This window comes from Trichechus manatus, unplaced genomic scaffold (assembly GCF_000243295.1).
Source record: "Trichechus manatus latirostris isolate Lorelei unplaced genomic scaffold, TriManLat1.0 scaffold00033, whole genome shotgun sequence".
In the NCBI taxonomy this organism is placed as follows: domain Eukaryota; kingdom Metazoa; phylum Chordata; class Mammalia; order Sirenia; family Trichechidae; genus Trichechus; species Trichechus manatus.
The window spans coordinates 16,201,642-16,224,714 of record NW_004443969.1 but is presented as its reverse complement, the minus strand read 5'-3'; the positions used below and the strand labels follow the sequence as shown (position 1 = coordinate 16,224,714).

At 37.1% G+C, this 23,073-nt stretch overlaps 1 protein-coding gene and 1 non-coding gene across 2 annotated transcripts in view; both read left to right on the top strand.

Moving 5' to 3' along the window:
• The window catches only part of LRP1B (LDL receptor related protein 1B), a 1,771,065-nt gene that overhangs the window by 677,342 nt on the left and 1,070,650 nt on the right, over window positions 1-23,073 (top strand). The gene's annotated exons all lie outside the window — the stretch shown is intronic.
• On the top strand, window positions 14,139-14,245 carry LOC111820315 (U6 spliceosomal RNA). Its single transcript, XR_002823871.1, has one exon. It is a non-coding gene; the product is annotated as a U6 spliceosomal RNA (small nuclear RNA).

The window sequence follows — 23,073 nt, the reverse complement described above, 5'->3', positions numbered from 1 at the left end:
TATTTCTCTATCTATATCTAAACACTACATTATTATGGAGATAGTGAATTCCTCATTAGAATGCATCTTCAGGTATTTTTAACCGTTTTTGCAAGCCTCTTGATTGGTTAAAAAGAGACCTTATCTGACCTTTTTAAAGCTAATAACCTCATTAATATTTGTTAATATTTCACAGTTTGTTAAAATATAGTCAGAAAATATATACAACTTTGTTCTCATGATTGGATATACATTACAGGAGTTATATTTTTAGTCTGTAAACAATATAGTGTAATTAGAAGTGGAGGGGAAAAAAGTGTAGAGTCCTATAAATTTCATTTTTCACCAGTCAGTTTGGGGCAAGGATGCTTTCATATTAATAATATAATGTATCACTTTAATTGGAAGGGCTGTTATTTTTTAAGATGTAAATATTTGCAAGGATTTCAAAACTGGAATTTTATTCCTGTTATTGTTTTAGTAATCCCCAGGCAGTTCAGGCTGAAATGTCTGATGGAACACATCCTAAACTGCCATAAGCCTCCATTCAATAAATGGGAAAATATTTACTGAAGAAACAGCTGTCATCCATATGTGGACTTTTGTCACTCTTTACTTAAAGTCTGATTGAATATTAAGATGCATCATCACAATGGTTCTGATTTTGACAAGAACAGCTTGCACGTAAACTTTACTAGGAAGGCTGTGTAATATCATTCTTGAATGCAGCTCTATTTGGATTTGCGGCAGATGGTTACTTGACTCAATCTGACTGCAGTGATGCTTCACAAGACACTAGTAAAAGGAGTTATATTGAAACTGATTTGTTTGGGCTGTTGGATAAGGGTAGAAAGAATTGGAAATTTACATATGTGCTAACAGCATCCTTTTTGGCATCCTGTTTAGAAACATATTTGCTTGCATGTTCTTGCCGAGATTTCCTAACTGAATTTCAAATTAGCCTTTAGACAGTCCTCTCTGTCAAACACGTTGAGAGGTGAAGCTCCTACTTTTCTCCCCTTTCACTGGCACTCTTCTTCATTCTTAAGAACAAAGATCCAGATACCCTTTACAAATAAAACTGCCAATCTGACATGTAATATGTGAGCACGATCTCTCTTTCTGAACAGCAACATATTTTACGTTCTCAGGCTTCCTATTTCTCCTTGCCATTATATGAAAGAACCATATTTTGTCATTTTTGTCAAAAGGAGTTAGGAGTAGAAAACCCCCACATTGTTTGCACTTATTCTCTGCTGGATTCCTTTGGGCCTAGTAACTGTTTAAATGTAATTTTGTCCTGTATCATTTGTCACAATAGGTTCTTTGGAATTGTTTGTTTGAATTTGCACTGTTTCTCTAGCACAGTTTTTCAGTCATAAATAGTAGAAATCAGAGGAAGAAAATCTCTGCTCTTTTATAAAAACAGGCCTGCTTGTCATAGAGCATTTTCAAATACATGCTATTGTTTTTTATTTTTTTAATGTCAGAAATTTGGCTGGGATTAATATGGTGCCATCAAGGGAAGGAACAATGGATTTTTTCTTTAACTTCTACTTTTGAGCCTGCCCTAGAGTAACTTGGATAGCTGAGGCTAAAACAACTTTATATAACTTGATAAAGGGGAAATGTTGCACCTAGTAAAATTTCTGCTACCTTTTGCTAGTTGTACAGGGTGAAATATCTCTGGCTGTGTCTGTTATAACTTTAGTTCAGAACACATAAAAACATGTTAAAAGTCTATCCTGACTCTTAGAATGTGCCCTTAACAGGTATGAAAATGAAGGAAGATTTGCCTCATGTCTCCAAAGGCTCCATTAAAAAATATATATTTTCAAACCAAATCAAACCCATTGCCATCGAGTCGATTCTGACTCATAGCTACCAAATAGGACAGAGTATAACTGCCCCATTGGGCTTCCAAGGAGCAGCTGGTGGATTTGAACTGCCAACCTTTTGGTTAGCAGCCAAGCTCTTAACCACTACACCACCAGGGCCCCATTTTACTTGACCCATATTCTACTTGACCATAATTTTGACTTCACGTTTTTTTCAACCTCGTATTCCCTTTTTATCTAAAAACACTAAGAACCATTGCAGTGTTATCATTATTATCTTTTAGTTTTCTGTAGGTTGAAAATTTATTACTGATTTTCTATGGACTATATGGATGACTTGACACAGGCTACAATTTCATATCTGCCAGTAGAGAGATTGTTTACCAACCTTGTGTGTTCATTCTCTTGGTTTCTGTATATTGACATTGATTAGTAATTGTCTTAGTTATCTAGGGCTGTTATAACAGAAATACCACAGATGGATGGCTTTCACAAAGAGAAACTTATTCTCTCACAGTCTAGGAGGCTAAAAGTCCGAATTCAGGGTGCCGGCTCCAGGGGAAGGCTTTCTTTCTCTGTCAGTTCTGGGGTAAGGTCCTTGTCATCAATCTTCCTGAGTTGAGGAGCTTCTCAGCTTAGGGACCTTGGGTTCAAAGGATGCACTATTCTCCTGGCTCTTGTTTCTTGGTGGTATGAGGTCCCTGTGTCTCTGTACCTGCTTCTTTCTTTTACATCTCAAAAGAGATTGACTTAAAACACAACCTAATCTTGTAGATTGAGTCCTGCCTCATTAACATAACTGCCACTAATACCACCTCCTTAATCTCATAGAGGTAGGATGTATAACACATAGGAAAATCACATCAGATAACAAAATGGTAGACAATCTTACAATACTGGGAATCATAGCTTAGCCAAGTTGACACACATTTTTGATGGATACAATTCAATCTATAACAGTAGTACAAGCTATTTTTCTGGAGATGCTGTTTGAGACTTTCTTATATTTTTCAAATTTTAATAACATTTCTTTCTAATGCTTCCTCGAAATTTTTCTAAAATTACTTCTAGGGAGTTATTAGAGTTAGAAAAATATGGAAATACCCAGTTCAAGAAACATCAAAAGCAGCATTTCTGAACAATGTGTTAGGAATTGTTATAAGAACATAATGTATGTTATGAGGGCACTGCTTATTTAATAGTTAAGAGTTTAACTCTAAAGTCAGTCTTCCTTGGATCAAATCCTGGCTCTACCAGTTAATCTGTGACTTTGGCTACCTCTTTGTGCTTTTGTTTTCTCTTCATATTTTATGTTCTCAAGCTTCCTATTTCTCCATGTCATTATATGAAAGAACAATATTTTGTCATTTTTGTCAAAGAAATTAGGAGTAGTAAAATGTGAATAATGATAGTCTTCCCTTGCAGGACTGTTGTAAGAGTTAAATAAAGTTAAACATATAAAGCATTTTGACACTTTCTGAGTTGTAGAATATGTGAAGTCTTGTTCTCCATGTTGCCTCAAAAATAATTACTAGTATTTCCAATATTTGTAATATCATTATGAATAGAGTGATGAGACCAATATCCCACTCTATCAAAGATGATCTTTTCATTCCCAGCCTCATTCTTTTTCTACTACAAACTTTCCTACAAATGTTTTTTATAGACTAACTTTATTACATAATAAAGGAACAAGAAAGAGGGGGATGCTAAAAATAATCAAAACTCACTAGAACTTGAACATAATGTTTATTATATATATAATAATATCTATATTATTATATATTTTATTATATATCTATATTATATATATTTTAATATATATCTATATTATTATATATTCTATTATATATTCATATAGGGAGGCCATTTTGATTCCAGAAAAAGCAAATGGCTCTGAGAATGTAGGTACAATGGGTCTTATAAAGAGAGGAGGAGAAATAAATATAGAGGATCAACCATTGGCTAATCTTAACATGATTGATTGAATCCTGCCTTTCCCCCTTTACTGAGATCAACTGATATCAGGTTACTTCTGGCCTGGCTGCTAATAATTTGGCCCTCCACCCACTTGCAGCCATAAGGCTTTTTCAGATTTAAATTAGGAAGCAATTGCTTTGAAAATTATACTTTTCTAGCAGGATAACACAAATTTACATTGCTATGGAACAGCTTCTGGCAAGCTTTTGCAGTTTGGGCCAGGCTTTTTATGGTTAATATTTGGTTTCATGAATAAGAAGAACCTTAAAATCAAAATGAGAAAAAATACTGCACATTGTCGGAATAAAGGTGAAGTGTATGTAAGGTATTGTAAGTGAAAAGTACCAAATACTTATGGGTATGAGGAAGAAGGTAGAGAAGAAACCTATTTTAATAATTAATGTGTGCATGATGTATTTGGATTACTTTCAAGATCTTTCAATAGATAAGAGTAAAGAACAAAATTCCTCCATAATTACTTTTCTCTGCTGAACTATATTTTTGCAAATGACATTGCTTCAATATTAATCAGGTGTAATCTGGGTCTAATAAGGGTTGTAACTGAGGGCAGGAGTAGAGCTAGTCTATAATTTTGGTTTTAAGGTGTGGTCCTCAGCTGCCAGTTAAATTAAAATCATTACATTAGATTTGAGACAAGAGTGCATTTCACCATGAGCGTGAGATTGTTGCAATGATATTGAAAGGGAGGGAAACAAGTAATCTTATGCGTGTTAATTGTTAGGAAGACAGAGTAAAATTTCAAAAGATAGTTGGGTACTGAAGTTGGAGTTGAAAATTGCGAAACGTATTTTTGGAGACTTGACATACCATGTATGGAACTCAAATTCAAGAGTTAGGGGAGATGTCTAAATTGAGGGAGAAGGGAACTCTCCCTCGCTAAGAAATTAAATATTTTCCAAGTAGCATGTATAGTTTTTTTTTTGTTTATATAGGAGTCATTGACTTCCAGAGAGTGAATGTCAGAGTGGTCAGTAGGATTTATTTGTGAACCCATGACCCCATGTCAGTAATGAGGGAGCAGTGTATTGTCTTTGTTGTCTACAAAGCAGACCATCTGCCAAGAGACAGGGGAGTGAAGCTCAAATCTCAGAGGTTGAATCCACACAGCAGTGATTGATGTTGTTTAATAGTAACAGAGTCTTTCCCATTACTCTCTTGGATTCCCACTGTTTGTGAAACTAATCATGGTTGAGAAATTAAAGATGGCATCAAAGTTAATAGCCATCAGGGAGCAAATGAAATTCTACTCTGAGATGCTGTGTCAATGTGGGAAGTTAGAAATGAAGCAAACTTGCCTATGCTCATGAAGGGAGTTTTGTGATCCCCAGGGTAGACATATCAGGTTTCTCACTTCTGTTTAGGTGGTTCCCAGACCAGCCCAGGTTCCAAGTTGGAGCCTACACTCACTAATTCACTTACAATGGAATATATGTGGAATTGTTACAGACCTTTAGCTGGTAAATCCCTCAGACTACCTTGCAGGCAAATTAAATTTAGAAATTGTGCACCCCCCTGCAACTACTCTCTGTTGAGTTTAGGATTGGAGAAGGTGCCCAAATTGCTATGGATTTACAGAGAAGGGGAAGCATCTAAAGATGATGCCCTCATGCACAATTTTCTCCTCCTACAGATATCAGTCTTGGAGAGTAGTGTGCTTATCTGCAATTCATAACTGCCTTTAATCCTTTGACATTCTTATTCACATTTTGATAGATTGCAAATTGTGAATGTAGGCCCTGCATATGGCAGCAGTTCTCAAGCCTCTGCATTCACCTGCACCCGTGTACGAGGGAAAGTGCAAAGGATGAGATTTACTGACTTCTACTTATAGTCAATGGGTGATTTATGCACTACAATGACAATGTTCCCAGACTTCTAAATCTGCATTGATTATTCCAAAAATTTTGCCAATATGTTTTTATCTATAGCTACAGATTCAAGTTGGTATCATAAAATTATTTATAGTTCTATCTTTTCATCTATTTATGTTGTTCTTGTCTTGTGCCCTTGAGTTGATTCTGAGTTACGGCAATCTCATGTGTTACAGAGTAGAACTGCTCTATCTAGCTATATATAAAAAAAAAAAAAAAAACCTTGCCACTGAGTCCATTCCAACTCAGAGTGACCCTATAGAACACAGTAGGACTGCTCCATAGGTTTTCCAAGGAGCAGCTGATGGATTCGATCTGCCGACCTTTTGATTAGCAGCCGAGATCTTAACCACTTTGCCACCAGTATCCCATAATCTGTCTAAATATCTAAATATTTTCCTATTTATCCTAATTTTCTATTTTACTCTACTACTTTCTCTGAAGGAGCCCTGGTGGTGCAGTGATTAAGCAATTGGCTGCTAACCAAAAGATCAGCAGTTTGAATCCACCAGCCACTCCTTAGAAACCCTATGGGGCAGTTCTACTCTGTCCTATAAGGTCACTATGAGTTAGAATGGACTCGACAGCAACGGGATACCTTCTAAAAATGAGTCTGATATTCTTGGGTGGTAGTTAGGTTCATGGAGAAATATCTAAGCTGTGGGTACCTATTGATGTAAGCGTGTTTACTAAGGGCCACAAGAATGTGAAATCCTGCCACTTTCCAATCCAAAGTTCCTTTTCAGGAGTTACTGATGGGAATAGGCAAGACCACATGGATATTCAACTATGTTTTTTTCTTGTCTGCACTGATTTTGAACAAAGTCAATAGTTCAAAGATTCTCTCAAATTTGTACATCCATATTAGCTTTTTTTATCTATGACTTAAGTTCTTCTCATTACTTGTTTTTTTTTCTTTTTTTTGCATGATTCCACTTCTTTCCAATTTTTTCTCCAGGTCTTTCCTCAATTGGAGTTTTGAGTATGGCATTACTTTTCATTAATGTCTCCTTCAGTTATAAATAATTTTTTCTATTACATTGTGATTAGACTGGGAATAGGGCAGGACAATTTGGCATGATTTATGTGTACAACCTTTACTGGAGACTTAATTCAGAATGGTTCAACTCCCACTGAGTTCTCAATTCCTGTTCTTAAAGTCAAAATAATGCAAAATATCCCACATTTCTACTTGCTTTCTTTGTTGTGCTCTCTTTCCCTTTCATTCTACAAGCTTTTATTACCTGTTAATTTTATCTCTAAATTACTGAATTCACACATTCTATTTCTACTAGTTATACTCTATTTCTTCTCACCTTCCAACAACTCCCTACTAAAGAGATTTCTTCTCTGAATTCCAACTCTGATAAATGCTATTCACTTAAGTAGATAAAGTAACAGTTAAAAACTACTGTATGTAGTTTAAACCATGAAACAATTTACTATCTCACTTAAAAATCTAGATTTAGGATAATCCCACTCTTGGATACTTTAGTGGTTCAACAATATTATTAAGGACCTGGGTTCCTTCCACCTCTTTGTTTTGTGATGTGATCTATAATGTATTCTTTTGAAGCTAACCTCCCCGTGGTCATAAAATAGCATCTGAAGTTCCAAGGATCCCATCTAGAAACACACTATACAGTGAAAAAAACAAAACAAAATAGCACTGTTTCTTCCTTGAGTGTAGAAGAACTCCCAAAGCAAACATTCCCTCATGTCTTCTTGATCAGAACTAGGGTATATTCCCACCTAAAACCAACACTGGGTAGGGAAATGAGACAACCGTGTTGTATTAGATGACTTTTACCATTAGCATATGGAGGACAGAAAACCAAGGGAATAACATTGGACCTGAGGTAATTTGGAAGGAAAAAATGGATGAGGGAGGAAATGAACCAATAACAGCTACTGTAACCACTGTTCCATAATATTCCTTTCTCACATGCAGTTCTTGATCTTCCCTTTACTCTTCTCAGGCACTGAGGGGTTTCTTTTCACTTAGCTAAGCCTGTTTAGATTATAGACAAATGTTTTCTTTCAATTCCTCATTTCCTTTTCTAGGATATCTCTTTGATTTCTTTTAGCTAAGGTCCTTTAAGCTCCTTCTGAAAAACATTTTTATCTCTTTTCAAGGCAAATGACAAGCTTTGGGTTTTTTGTCCTTCTTTTCTTGTTTTGTTTGTTTTTTCAGTAACATTTTATATAATATTGAGAAGAGACTGGAATGGGGGAATTCTGGATAATACCCCTAGTGTCCTTACTTTTATCTTTAAAGACATAAATTAAGAATCTGGTGGTAATTTTTATTCAGTCACATTCTTCAATACTTTTAGAAGTGGTGTGAGTATTTCTAATTCACTAGGGTAATATTGGATCCCTGGTCACACAGTGGTTAAGGGCTTCGCTGCTAACCAAAAGGTCAGCAGTTCAAATTCACCAGCTGCTCCTTGGAAAACATACGGGGCAGTTCTACTCTGTCCTGTAGGGTCACTATGAGTTGGAATCGACTCAACAGCAGCGGGGTTTTTTTTTTTAAGGGTAATATTAAGTAAATTATTGTTTCATTTATAAAATGATTCTCAAATGATATAAAAGCTTTCTTACTTTCTGCCAGAGAATAGCTTGCATACTAGAAGAATCTGCACTGTTATTAGAAGAAAAAATTGTATTTGCAAGTATTTTAAAATTATTTCTATTTGTTTCTTATATGGATTTCTATGACAACAAGAAGTAGAAATGAGCCAGTGGCTACTGCTTTTTAAAGTATCTATATAACTCTTATGTATCACAATTGTGCATCAAGTAGCAAATATTACAGTAAGATATAGTTAGTTTACCAACACATACACACATATTCTGAATAACCAATAAAATATGAAACACTGATTTATGTGAAATTTCTGAGGTAAATAATGGGTCAGACACAAAATGCTGTTTTCAAAAAACTGGGAGAATCTTGGTTTGTAAACACCACAAAGGGAAGAACAAAAATTAAAAACAATAAAATAAATTCTTGACATTGTCCCCTAATGCATTACCACTCTTTAGAACACAACATAAATTCAGGATTTTACCATAGGGCATATAATTATATTCAACAACAACAACAACAACAACGAAAGGTTAAAAAAAAAATCCGTTCTTATGCTGAGTTATACTTTGTTCTGCTTGACGGCTGAGCTTTGCAGGATATTGAACCAAAATTGATATTTTTCCTTTGAGCTAGACTCTTTGTGGTTTGACTTGGGAGAAATTGGCCTGGCTTTAGGGTCAAGGCGGATGTTTTTCATTGTCAAGAGGTTTTTAGTCAGGATTTTCTTTCTTCTTCTTTTCCTTTCTTTTTTTTTTTTTTTTTATCATGCAAAAGGAAAAGGAAAGCATTGAGTTTTAGTGATATAACTGTGTTAGTAAGTACTAGATGTAAACAATTAACTACAGAAAGAAAAGTTTTCAAGAGCATCCTAAAATAATTTAATGCTTTTTGAAAAAATAAAAACAATTTTTGTCATTGTTTTCATAATGATTAAATACAGTAATGATAACATCATCAACAACCAAAGTATTTAGTAAATTCCTATTATTTATTTCCTGGTTTAAGTCAGGTTTAGTTTGGCCAAAAATTTGATTAAAACACAGCAACAAAAAGTATTCTTATCTTCTAGAAGCCTTTGGTCTAGTTCCCAAAACTGAATTTAGAATTGAGAACCTGATTAATTTGATTATGCGTGTGACCTAACTAATGGATTAACCTCGTAAACTCAATCTTGGACTTTGGAACTCTACAATGACCAAAATTAAAAACAAAACAAAACAGAACATTGCCAGCGAGTCGATTCCAACTCATAGCAACCATATAGGACACAGTAGAACTGCCCCATTTCCAAGACTGTAATCTTTATGGGAGAAGATAGCCATGTCTTTTCTCCCACAGAGTGGCTGGTGGGTTTGAACTGCGGACCTTTCAGTAGCAGCCAATTGTTTAACCTACTGCACTACCAGGACTCCTAATGTATAGTGATCATAGACCTCTAAATTGATAACTTATTATCATTCCCTACATTCATTTTGCAATATATTGCTAAAGGAAATATGTAGTAACTAATACAACCTTTTTTTTTACAAATACAACATTTCCTATTTTGTTCTTCAAATTATTTTTTATGTATTTAAATTTGTTAAAGACATTTCAAATGTGTTTTACAAATGCATTTATTAATTAAATAGTCTACATAAGAAAAGTATAATTGTTACAAAGTACACACTAACCTTTGAATAAATATCAATAGAATAATCTTATAACAACTGTATTTTTAGGATAATGGGAGTTTTATAAATTCCAAAATCATGACACAATACAGCTGTATTTCACACTTATATATGATTCTAATGAGGTGCTATAGGTTGGAGGACTGCTTTCTTCCGTGGGTTATCCAGGGATCAAGGTTTTTTTGGTTTTTTTTTTTTTTTTTAATTTTCATTTTGTTTTGTTTTTTCCACTTTGTGGCTCCAGAATTTCATAAAGTCTCAAAATACCCTGTTCTCAACTAGTAGAAGGGGTGGAGGGGAGTGGAGAATGCAAACCTACTTCTTAAAAACCTCACCCTAAAACTGAAACATATTACTTGCACTCATATTCTCTTGCCCAGGACAAGACAGATGACCACTAAACCAAAAAAAAAAAAAAAACAGTTGCTGTCAAGTCAATTCCAACTAATGATGACCCTATATGTGTCAGAGTAAAACTATGCTCCTTGGGGTTTTCAATGGCTGATTTTTTTGGAAATAAATCATCAGGCCTTTCTTCTGAGATACCTCTGCGTGGACTCAAACCACCAACCTTCCTGTTAGCAGCGAGCGAGGCAATCATTTGCACCACCCAGAGACTCTTAGACATATGACTACAGCTGTGTGCAAAGTGGATCAAGGAAGTGTAGCTCCTGGCTAGGCAGCTGCTTCCTCATGACAACGTCATTCTACAGAAATAGGAAAAGTATTTTCAATGAAAGCTTCTCCATTTCAGTCAGAATCTTCTCTTCTAGCTACCAAATATTGATATGTATTCTTCCTCCAATATACAGAATATGCTACATTTAGGTCAACGTGTAGGATCTTCAGGTGATGTGCACTTCTACTATCATGTCCTTTGTGGCTCATTGTACAGCAATCTATGAACCAAAAGACAAAATTTCTGTACTTTGCTGCCATCTCAACATATATAATATGATGGAGCAGAGACAATTTAAAAAAAAATAAATAAAGAAGACAGCAACAAAAAAAAAATTCGCATTTATAAAATGGAAGACTGAGAGGCACACAGTGATGATTCGCCCATAAGAGTGAGGCAATTCCACCGTATACTAGTAACCATACTCAAAATTATATCTTTATATAATTATCAAGCCGAATTCATTTGTTTGCACCTCACCCTCTTGGCTTTCTTTTTCAACTTACTGCTGGCTGTTCTGAAGCCTTCTGAAATAATGCTTCTGCTGAAAGCAAACACCTTTTATTGTCTTAAGGCTAAATTTTTTGTTTAACTGAAAATTCTTAATTAGCTTTTGCTGCTCAAAGCCATTTTTAGTGTAACTAATAAAACTAATATTATACTTTCTAACTTCTTTCCTTAAATTCATAGGCTCAATAAGCGTTTGCTTTTCTTTGGAAGGTTGTGCAAGTGACATTTTTTATCAAATGTTTTTGACCTCAAATCTTTCCAACCCCGATAACAATTTCCCAGCTGCCCACCACCTTATCACTAAGACAATCATACTTTAGATTTTTATTAAGGCGGTACTGTACTGTGGTACCAATTTCTGAATTTTTATTGTAACACTAGCTGCTAAAAATTTCAGTAAATCAACACAATAGAAGTTTATTTCTTGCTTAAACAAGAGTACAATGCATACATTCCTAGTTATCAGGCAGCTTTTCCCCATGTGGTGGTTCAGGGATTGAGGCTTCTTTCCTCTGTGTATCCTCATCCTTTAGGGCCTAAAATCTCTGACTTTGATCAGATGAAGCAAAGGAACACCTGCTTTTTAAAACCTCCAGCTCAGTGATGACATACATCATTTCTGTTATATTGCAGTAATGACACCTAGATCCTTGGCCACATCTGGATGCAAAGAGGACTAGAAAATATTGTCTCTTCCTGGGAATTTGCCCCTTAGTCAACAGCTCCACATTTTGGAAAGAGAGAGAGCATCAGTTTCTGGATGACAGCTTACCGTCTGTGCCACTGTAACCACTATCTGGTTTAATTTGTTGTTTGACTTTTGGTGACTCTAACAAATTAAAAGTAGAGCATGTTGCTACAACATGGAAGCTTGAAAACATTATGCTGAGTGAAATAAGTCAGACACAAAGGGCAAATATTGTATGATTCCACCTTAACCAAAAAGTCGGCAGTTTGAATCCACTAGCCGCTCCTTGGAAACCCTATGAGGCAGTTCTACTCCGTCCTATAGGGTTGCTATGAGTCGGAATCGATGGCAGTAGGTTTGGTTTTGGTTTTATATGAAATATGTAGAATAGGCAAATGCGTAGAGACTGAAGTTTATTAGTGGTGGAAGGAGAGAGTGGAGGAGTTAAGGGACGCTGAGTTTCTATTAAGATTGATTAAAAAAATGGAAACAGTGGTGATGGTTGCACAACATGGTAAATGTAACTAATGTCACTGAATTGTACACGTGAAAATAGTTGAAAAGACAAATATTTTGTTATATATATTTTACCACAATAAAAAAGAGTAAAAATTAAAAAAAAAAAAGGTAAAGCATATTAAAAGTATATTAAAGCCTATGTTTTGGAAACGTAGCTCAAATTGGGTGGGTCATCTTTCTCCAAAGTGTTTTACATTCCCCTGCAAGTTCAGAATTCAGTTTTATCATTTTTACCTTGAGTGAGTCATTTTCATTGGATTCTTCCTTTTTCTTCAGACACTCAAGAATCTACATCATCTATTAAAAGTTTGTTTGGCAAGCATGTAATCAGAGAAACTAGCAAATTATACCCTGCCCAAAGAGTGAAATAATAGATATGTCCACATTATGAAAATTTCTTTAAATAGCTGGTACAGATTCCTTGCACCTAAGTATACTCTATGCTAGAAAAGCTAGAGAAAGCATGAATATATTTATTTTCAGCTTTTCTTTTCAGACATCATAATGTTTATTTTTCTTCTTCTCTGTTGGTATTTCTTAAGATCTCACTATTACCCCCAATCTATAACAAGTCTTGTTTTCCAGCGTAGGTTTCTTGGATTTTATCTCATAGGTTTTAGGCTATTACGTATCTTTGTTTGGAGTATCCTCTGAAAAAATGTAATGCTTGTTGAAGTAGTGCAGCTTGAGAATTGAAGTCAAGATAGATTATTAGAGGCTGGGGAGGTAACACTAGAGATATAAAAGAAAGAGAAGGTAGTTGAAATAGTCTGAATATAGTATAATAATGGTTGGCATATTTAAGACTGCATTTGAAACTACGTAGGAGAAATCCCAACTCCAACTGGTTAAGCAATAAATAAATTTGTTATCTTAGATAAGAGAAAGGTCAGTGAAGAGGAAGCTTGGTTGCATCCAAAATTGGTTGGATCAGTGGCTCAATAACATTTTCTGAGAGCCAGTTCTTCCATATCTCTGCTCGGCTATCCACAGCTACATCTACATCCTAATTCCTTTCTCCTCATGGTCATCAGGTTGCTGCCAGCAGCAATTAAGGAAAATCACTTCCTAGTTCTCATCCAGTAGAGACAGGGAGAAACCTGCCCCCCCTCCACCCAATATGTACTAATTTTAGTCTGAATAGGCCAAATAATGTTGCTTTCTCATCCCTGGAGTAATAGCAATTACTAGGGGAATACCATGTGCTGCTTGGCCTCGTATTAATCAGAATCCACCCCGGGAACTAAAGAAGGGTTCAATTTCCCCTGAGTCTTGTAGGCTTTGATGGTGATGGTGGGATGTGGGGTGATGGGTATCTGAACATAATATCCACTTTCTGTTAGAGGAAAAAAAAGGGGAGGGGAGAGAGAAACTGAGTAGCAACCAACAGCCTCCATTGTAGGCTATGAATTAAGATGATTTCAGTAAGAATGGAAGAGAAGTATATGGAAGCAATGTATGGGAATAATTGCTGTAGAATGTGAATAACTGAGAGCAAAATCTCATTCTTCCTAATGGATATTTTAAGGTTCTTTATCAAAGCCCTGCAAATAGTAGATAAGAATGGTAATGGCAGTGATGATGATGATGACAAAGATGGCAGTGACAACTGCATCAGTAACACCAGGGAAGGTGACAGTCACCTCAACAAAGCAATTATTGAAAAAGTAGCTCTCCAGCGTGCTTTTTATTTTGAAGCATTCTAAATTATTTTAAAAAAACCTAGTTTATTCCATAGGGAAAGATGGCATCACTGGTAACTTCACAATAAATAAGACAAAGCCGTGCTCACTTCGGCAGCACATATACTAAAATTGGAAAGATACAGAGAAGATTAGCATGGCCCCTGCGCAAGGATGACACGCAAATTTGTGAAGTATTCCACATTTTTATCATCTTAGGTGAAGGGAAGACAACACACAATACAGGGGAACTCAGAACTGGGCTAAAGCAAAAGCTAAAAAGTTTCCTGAACACAACTAAACACTTTGAGGGACAGAGTAGCAGCGGCTGGGGTCTGGGACCATGGTTTCAGGGGACATCTAGGTCAATTGGTGTAACAAAGTTTGTTAAGAAAATGTTCTGCATCCCACTTTGGTGAGTGGCGTCTGGGGTCTTAAAAGCTTGGGAGCGGCCATCTAAGATGCATCAATTGATTCCCAACCCACTTGGAGCAAAGGAGAATGAAGAACACCAAAGACACAAGGAAAATATTAGCCCAAGAGACAAAAGGGTCACATAAACCAGAGACTCACTCAGCCTGAGACCGGAAGAACCAGATGGTGCCTGGCAACCATCAATGACTGCCCTGACAGGGAACGCAACAGAGAGTCCCTGATGGATTGGGAAAAAAGTGTGTAGCGAAACTCAAATTCACATAAAAAGACCAGATTTAATGGTCTGACTGAGACTAGAAGAACCCCTGAAGACATGGTCCCCGGACGCTCTGTTAACCCAGAGCTAAAACCATTCCTGAAGCCCATTCTTCAGACAAAGATTAGATGGGACTATAAAACATAAAATATTATTCCTGAAGAGTGTGCTTCTTAGTTCAATCAGTTACACGAAACCAAATGGGCGGCTCCTGTCTGGAGGCAGGATGAGAAGGCAGGAAGGGACAGAAACTGATTGAATGGACACAAGAAACCCAAGGTTGAAAGGGGGAGTGTGCTGACACATTATAGGGATTGCAACTAATGTCACATAACAATACGTGTATAAATTTTCATATGAGAAATTAACTTGAGCTATAAACTTTGACCTAAAGCACCATTGAAAAAAAAAGGACGAAGCCTTAGTTGATTGAAGATAAGGAAATACGAGTTAGAAAATAATACTAGCTGATGGAAATTCTGCCTTTTTTTAGATACTTTTCTTCTTGAAGGAGCCCTGGTGGCGCAGTGGTTAAGCATTCAGCTGCTAACCGAAAGGTTGGCAGTTGGAACCCACCAGCTGCTCTATGAGAGAAAGATATGGCAGTCTGCTTCTGTAAAGATTTACAGACTTTGAAACCCTATGGGGCAGTTCTTCTCTGCCCTACAGCATTGCTATGAGTCTGAATTAACTCACAGCAGTGGGTTTGGTTTTGGTTTTCTTCTTTTGATCTATATGTGTTTTTATTAGTCAAAGATAAATATTTGAATAGGATGAGCATATTGATACTATATAAAATCGAGGTTGCTTAATAGGGAAAATCTATTTTAAGCCATCCCTTTTTCTTTTAAATCTATATTTATTGAGTTACTATACATATCAGATTCCGTATACCAGACAGTGTAATATTATGTAATTTAAAGAACAATTTTAAGCGTATTTTGTTCAAATAAATTACATTAGAATGAATAATAGTGAATATAAACTGCTCATAAAATTTGCTTTGTTTTTGTAATCTATGGGATTAAAAGCTAAAGTAGATTGTCAACATATCCCAAATCCCATTTTTCCCAAATGAAAAAGTATTCATTTTAACAGTAGTATTATGAGTGAATTTAAAGGAACAAAGTCTCTTGCCTTAAACACCTATAAGTAATAGTATTTTTCCAAACTTATATCTGAGCTATGATATTTCCTGGGAGGTAATCTTATTAAAGATTTGAGTTGGGAAAGACATTACATTATATTTTTATCATAAGAATTTGGTTAGGGCTCATATTTTAGGAGTACATGCAAACTAGCTGAAACAATAGTATAATGCAATATTTTATGGAACATGCTACCCTACCTCCTTGTCCTTAATGAACTGTTGCTCAATACTGCACATGAAGTCCATAATGAGCTCGTCTGTGCTACATGAACTTCCCCAGGACAGAGGTGATTTTATTGAGTATCTTCTCATACCTGATCTCAAGTACTCAACAACATCTAGTTACTTGATCATCATTTATATAAAGACTAAACTATTTTAGTCTTGCATATGAAGTAGTGGAATCAGAGAACTAGTTTTGCATTCTGTCTTCTTTTCTTTTTGCATTGTGCTACATGAGAATGTGAATTTGCTGTTCTGATTGGGTCCATTCTCTTTAAGAGAGAAAGAGAGAATATTAACAACAGCATTACTGTTTACTTTGGGTCAGTCATCATTCTGAGCACTTAATCTGCAATGCAATGACTCATTTAATCTTCACAGGTCTTTTGAGGTAGGTAGTATTATTATTCCCTTTCACAGATGAGGCTTGAGGAGGTGAAATTACTTGTGATGGTCAAAGACCCAGTAAGTGTTGGAGTCAGGATTCAGACTCAAGCAGCTTCTCACACAGCCTATAATCTTGCTCACTACACGATACCAAAAATGGGTCAGCTGGTCAACTGGGAGAAAGGGTTAAGTGAGATGGGTTGAGGGGTTGTGGTGAGCCAACATTCGGGTCATTACTCAGCCATGAGGAAAATGGAACATGGGAATATGCAATGTGACAATTTTATACCCTAGCACGAGGCAGCTTTAAGTTTGCCTATGTATCAGCTCCATGAAGACGAATAAAAAGACTCACTGAAATTGTTGCTGAAAAGTAAAGGAAGAGAAAATATAATATATGTTGTGAGTAATCATATGGATGTAACTGTGGATTGATCAAAAATCAGATGACTGATTTCGGAATAACGATACCTTTCCCAGGACTTCCATCCACATCCTCACTCAGTTATAGTCAAATTCTAAAATGCCTTTCTTTTCTGTTCTCTGTGTAACCACTAAGCCTGGAGTCCTGGGTGTGTTCTAGTCTCCTTGACTCAGCTACTTCATGAATAGAAACTAAACACCTTTGAAAAGCATCATTAACCCTTTTAAGTCCATAGGGTGTAATTAAAGAGGGTTTAAGTGGTTTCCCTAAATGCATAGCTTACAAGGACAGAGAAAGAAATCCTCCCCCCATCTGTTACCATGGTTACTATAATGAGACTCTATCTTCTTATATCTATTCAGCACTAGTTAATAAGCTGACATTTGAGAAGAATGTTTATTCTCATTTTTAAAGACAAAACAGCTTGTAATGGCTGAGAAAAAAGGAAATGGTTAAATATTGTAATTTCTTGTGTAGTGTAAAGAAGATTTTTTTGCATTTTTTCTCACCATTGGAGTCACAGTTTGAGAAGAAAAGAGCCTAAGAAACTGAGAGGGCCAATGGACCCATAACTGTGTTTTTTCCACACGATTAAAGCTCCACTTGAGACATGGCTGGCAACCCAAGGAGTATGAGACAAATCAGATAATGAGGGGCTATTAGAGAAAGCAGAGCGTGCTGAGAGAGTAATGTTTTAGTCATACATAAGGACTGGCTGACTTACCAATGCCAGAGAAAATGCTTCTTCAGGTATCCTTTTCTGAGTTAGTGGCCAGTTCCCTATGCAGAAATGACTTATGTGAAACCTCATTATCATATCAACTGTTTCAGGACCATTGGAATTGACTGGTCCTCATACTTCTTAAGAAAACAGGAGATCTTTACAGTACAGCATAGTTTTGGAAGAGAACATCTAAACTTATATCATGGAATAGGGATCACTATACACAACTAGGTATCTATAGAGGAATATATTTACAAATCCTGTACTGATGCTCTATAATTTAGAGTTTGTGTGATTGGTAACCTACAATCCTTCATAAATATAATAAATATATTATTAAATATAACACCTTTATCCAAGTTTGCAGAAGTTTTTTCCATCTGATTTTGATTTGTGTGTGTGTGTTTGTGGGGAGGGTATCTTTTTCTGTTCCAGTTTGTCCCCAAATCCTGAGTCCACTTTCACATTTGAATCTGGCCTAAGTTGGACTGACTGCTCCTTGTTTTCAATTTTGATATACTAAGTACTGAAATCTCAAACTTCTGTCCTTAGAAAGGACAGATTCTCTCCACTATTACACAACTGTAATTATGTTTCGATTGCCCTTGTAATTTCTGTTCCTGCATGCTACTGTACCATGCAATACAGGATCAATGACGGTGCAATTCTTCTCAAGCATTTCCTTCAATTATTTGTGTCTGTCCAGAAAAACTTAGCAGTATAAGCCATTGGTAGAGTTAAGGGAGACTTCTAATGATTTTAAATGGAGGGGGAAAAAAACAACCACACAAATTTTTAGATTAAATGATAATTAATTTTATAAAATATATAATTATATATAAATATATATGTATAAAAATGAAATGGAATGTATAAACATCAATATCCTAGGCGTTGGTGAGCTAAAATAGACAGGTATTGGCCATTTTGAATTGGACAACCTTATGGTCTACTATGCTGAGAATGACAAATTGAAGAGAAATGGTGTTGCATTCATCGTGGAAAAAAAACATTGCAAGATCTATCTTGAAGTACAAAGCCGTCAGTGATAGGATAATACCCATACGCCTACAAGGAAGATCAGTTAATATGACCACTATTCAAATTTACACACCAACCACCAATGCCAAGATGAGGAAATTGAAGGTTTTACCAACTTTTGCAGTCTGAAATTGATCAAACATGCAATCAAGATACATTGATAATTACTGGTGATTGGAATGCGAAAACTGGAAACAAAGAAGAAGGAAAAACAGAAAAAACCCTTTGCTGTCGAGTGCGACTCATAGTGACCCTATGGGACAGAGTAGAACTGCCCCATAGGGTTTCCAAGGAGCAGCCGGTGGAGTTGAACTGCTGACATTTTGGTCAGCAACCGTAGCTCTTAACCACTGTGCCGGAACAGAAGATTTCAAAGAGCAGCCCAAGAAGAAAAAATTAAGTATTATAATGACATGTGCAAAGAGCTGGAGTTAGAAAATCAAAAGGGAAGAACACACACGACATTTGTGGAGCTGAAAGAGCTGAAGAAAAAAAATTCAAGCCTTGAGTTGCAATATTGATGATTCTACAGGGAAAATACTAAACGATGTAGGAAGCATCAAAAGAAGAGGGAAGAAATACACAGAGTTACCATACTAAAAAGAATTCGTCTATATTCAATCATTTCAGGAGATACTTTATGATCAGCAACCTATGGTACTGAAGGAAGAGGTCCAAGCCGCACCAAAGGTGTTGGTGAAAAACAAGGCTTCAGGAATTGATGGAATACCAATTGAGCTGTTTCAACAAATACATGCAGTGTTGGAGGTGCTTACTCGTCTATGGAAAGAAATTTGGAATACAGCTACCTGGCCAACTGACTGGAAGAGATCCATATTTGTGCCCATTCCAAAGAAAGGTGATCCAACAGAATGCAGACGTTATCGAACAATATCAATATCACATATAAGTAAAATGTTGCTGAAGATCATTCAGAAGCTGTGGCAGAAGTACATCAACAGGGAACTGCCAGAAATTCAAGCCAGGTTCAGAAGAGGATGTGGAATATGTATATCATTGCTGATGTCAGATGAATCTTGGCTGAAAGCGGAGAATACTAGAAGGATGTTTACCTGTGTTTTATTGACTATGCAAAGGCATTCAACTGTCTGGATCATAACAAATTACGGATGACATTATGAAGAATGAGAATTCCAGAATTCTTAATTGTGCTCGTGCAGAACCTGTGCATAGACCAAGAGGAAGTCATTTGAACAGAACAATGGGATACTGCTTGGTTTAAAATGAGGAAAGGTGTGCATCAGGGTTGTATCCTTTCACTAAATTTATTCAATCTGTATGCTGAGCAAATAATCCGAGAAGCTGGACTCTGTGAAGAAGAACATGGCATCAGGATTGGAGGAAGACTCATTAACAACCTACAATGTGCAGAAGATGCAACTTTGCTTGCTGAAAGTGAAGAGGACTTGAAGCACTTACTGATGAAAATCAAAGACTAAAGTCTTCAGTAGAATTACACTTTAACATAAAGAAAACAAAAATCCTCACAACTGGACCAATAGGCAACATCATGATAAACAGAGAAAAGATTGAAGTACTCAAGGATTTCATTTTAATTTGGTCCACTGTCAATGCCCATGGAAGTGGCAGTCAAGAAATCAAACCGTGCATTGCATTGGGCAAATCTGATACAAAAGATCTCTTTAAAGTGTTAAAAGGCAAAGATGTCACTTTAAGGACTAAGGTGCACCTGATCCAAGCCACAGTATCTTCAGTCACCTCATATGCATGCAAAAGCTGGACAATGAATAAAGAACAGTGAAGAAGAATTGATGCCTTTGAATTCTGGTGTTGGTGAAGAGGATTGAATATACCATGGACTGCCAGAAGAACGAACAAATCTGTCTGTAAGAAGTTTAACCAGAATGCTTCTTAGAAGCAAGGATGGCAAGACTTCATCTCACATACTTAGGACATGTTATCAGGAGGGACCAGTCCCTGGAGAAGGACATCATGCTTGATAATGTAGAATGTCATTGAAAAAGAGGAAGACCCTCAAAGATATGGATTGACACAATGGCTGCAGCAATGGTCTCAAGCATTAATAATAATTGTGAAGATGGAGCAGGATTTGGCAATGTTTCGTTTTGTTGTACATAGGGTTGCTATGAGTCAGAACTGACTAGATGGTGCCTCACAACAACAACAATCTTATACATTACTTACGTACAGGCCCTCTGTTCCAACCAAATTTTCCCTACTATGGGTAGTTGTGGGAGCCCTGGTGGCACAGTGGTGTAGAGCTATGGCTGGTATCCAAAATACCAGCAGTACAATTCCACCCGTGGCTCCTTGGAAACCCTATGGGGTAGTTCTACTCTGCCGCAGAGGATCGCTATGAACTAGAATCAACTTGATGGCAATGGGGTTATAGGTAGTTATAATAACAATGCTAATGAGAATTATATCTGTTCTTATGGTTACTATTGGGGATTTTATATCAAATAAACAACTTTATTTAACGCAGCTGTCTGAGTGGCACAATTGATTTGAGCTCATCTACTAACTGAAAGGTTGGTGGTTTAAAGTCAACCAGTGGAACTGTGGAAGAAAGGCCTGGTGTTCTACTTCTGTAAGATTACAGCCACTGAACGCCCTGTGGAGTTCAGTTCTACTCTGACACACATGAGGTCACCATGAGTGGGAATCAACTCCACAGCAAAGAGTTTGTCTGTGTTTTGTTTTGTTTTGTTTAACTCAGAAAGATAATTTCCTTGCATCTACTATCACAGGAATTTCAGAGACAAGGAACAGGTACAAAATATCCTATTTCAATATTAAAATAGTCTTTTTGTTACACTGAAAAGTTATTCTTTCAACAATTATCATAATTTGCACTTACTGAGCTCTATCTGCCCTGCTCTTTTTTAAGCCCTTTGCTTGTATCATCCATTTAATATTCACAAAAAACTGTGAGATATGCATTATATATTACTCCCATTATATGGATTATATACTGAGATGGGGAGAGATGCCAAAACCTACTGCCATCAAGTTGATTCTGACTCAGAAACCCATAGGGTTTCAAAGGCTGTAATTTTTACAGAAGCTGACTGCCACATCTTTCTCCCTTGGAACAGCTGGTGGGTCAAACTGCTGACTTTTTGGTTAGCAGCTGAGTGCTTTTAACCACTGCACCACCAGGGCTCCTGGGGGAGATAAAGCATTTGCTAAAGACCACACAGTTACCAAGTAATGAACTCAGAATATGAACCCAGGAAATGTTACTCCAGGGTTCCTTATTAGTTATAAACTTTTGGACAGGAGGTGTCTTAGTTATCTAGTACACCCCAAATTTGGACTTCTAGCCTCCCAGACTGTAAGAGAATAAACTTCTGTTTGTTAAAGCCATCCATTGTGGTATTTCTATTATAACAGCACTAGATAACTAAGACAGAAATTGGTACCAAGACAGTGGGGTGCTGCTCTAATAAATACCTAAAATGTGGAGGCGATTTTGAATGGATAGAGGCTGGGAGGGTTTTAAAGTGCCTAACAGGAAAAGCCTAGATTGCCTTGAAGAGACTGTTTAGTGGAATTATGGACATCAAAGACAATTTTGGTGAGGACTCAGAAGGAAGTGAGGAGAGCTGTTACACTGGAGATGACACAGACGGTGAGAAGCAGCAGCAGAGAAACAGCAGCAGCAGAATGAGGACACCAGTGTGAGACAGCCGACCCTCTGAGCAAGATTGCTGAGTGCCTTTGCACAAGAGGCTTCCTGGTGGAGTAGGTTGCCTCTGAGCACTTGTCAGTGGAGGTAGGCTGCCAACTCATGGAGCAAGAGAACTGAGTGCCTTCTGGCCAAAGTTTACTAGCAGAGTAGGGTGCCTCCAGGCACTTATTGGTGGAGCTACAGAGCTTTGGAAGACTTGCCCCAGCAGGGCAGACACAGTCGGTGAGATCCGAGGGGCCAAGAGGCCAAGGAACCAGGAAGCAGAAACTGAAGAGACAAGGAACACAGGAAGCAGAGCTGCCTCAGTCTCAAAAGGTGGGCCATGACCTCTGGGGTCTCACATGGTGGAGCCATGGCCTCTGGGGTTTTAAAGGGTGGAGCCACAGCCTCCTAGATTTCAAGAGTCAGATCTTCACCAACTCAGTTCCTCAGTGTGGGGCTACCTTTCATGAGTGCCAGTGGATGGGTTTGTATCCGCTGCCCAAAGTTGAGGAGGCAGGGCTGCCATGCCCAAAGTATAGAAGGACAGGGCCTGCCGGGGCTGAGGGGAGAGGGTTGCCACTCAGATGGACTAGGAGAATGAGACCATCCAAGTCTGAGGGAGCAGAGTTGCCATTCCAGTATGCCTGGAAGGTCGAGCTTAAGCTCAGGGCCGAGGGACCTCCACCCAGAATCCAGAGTGTGGCCAACACTCAGAGTCT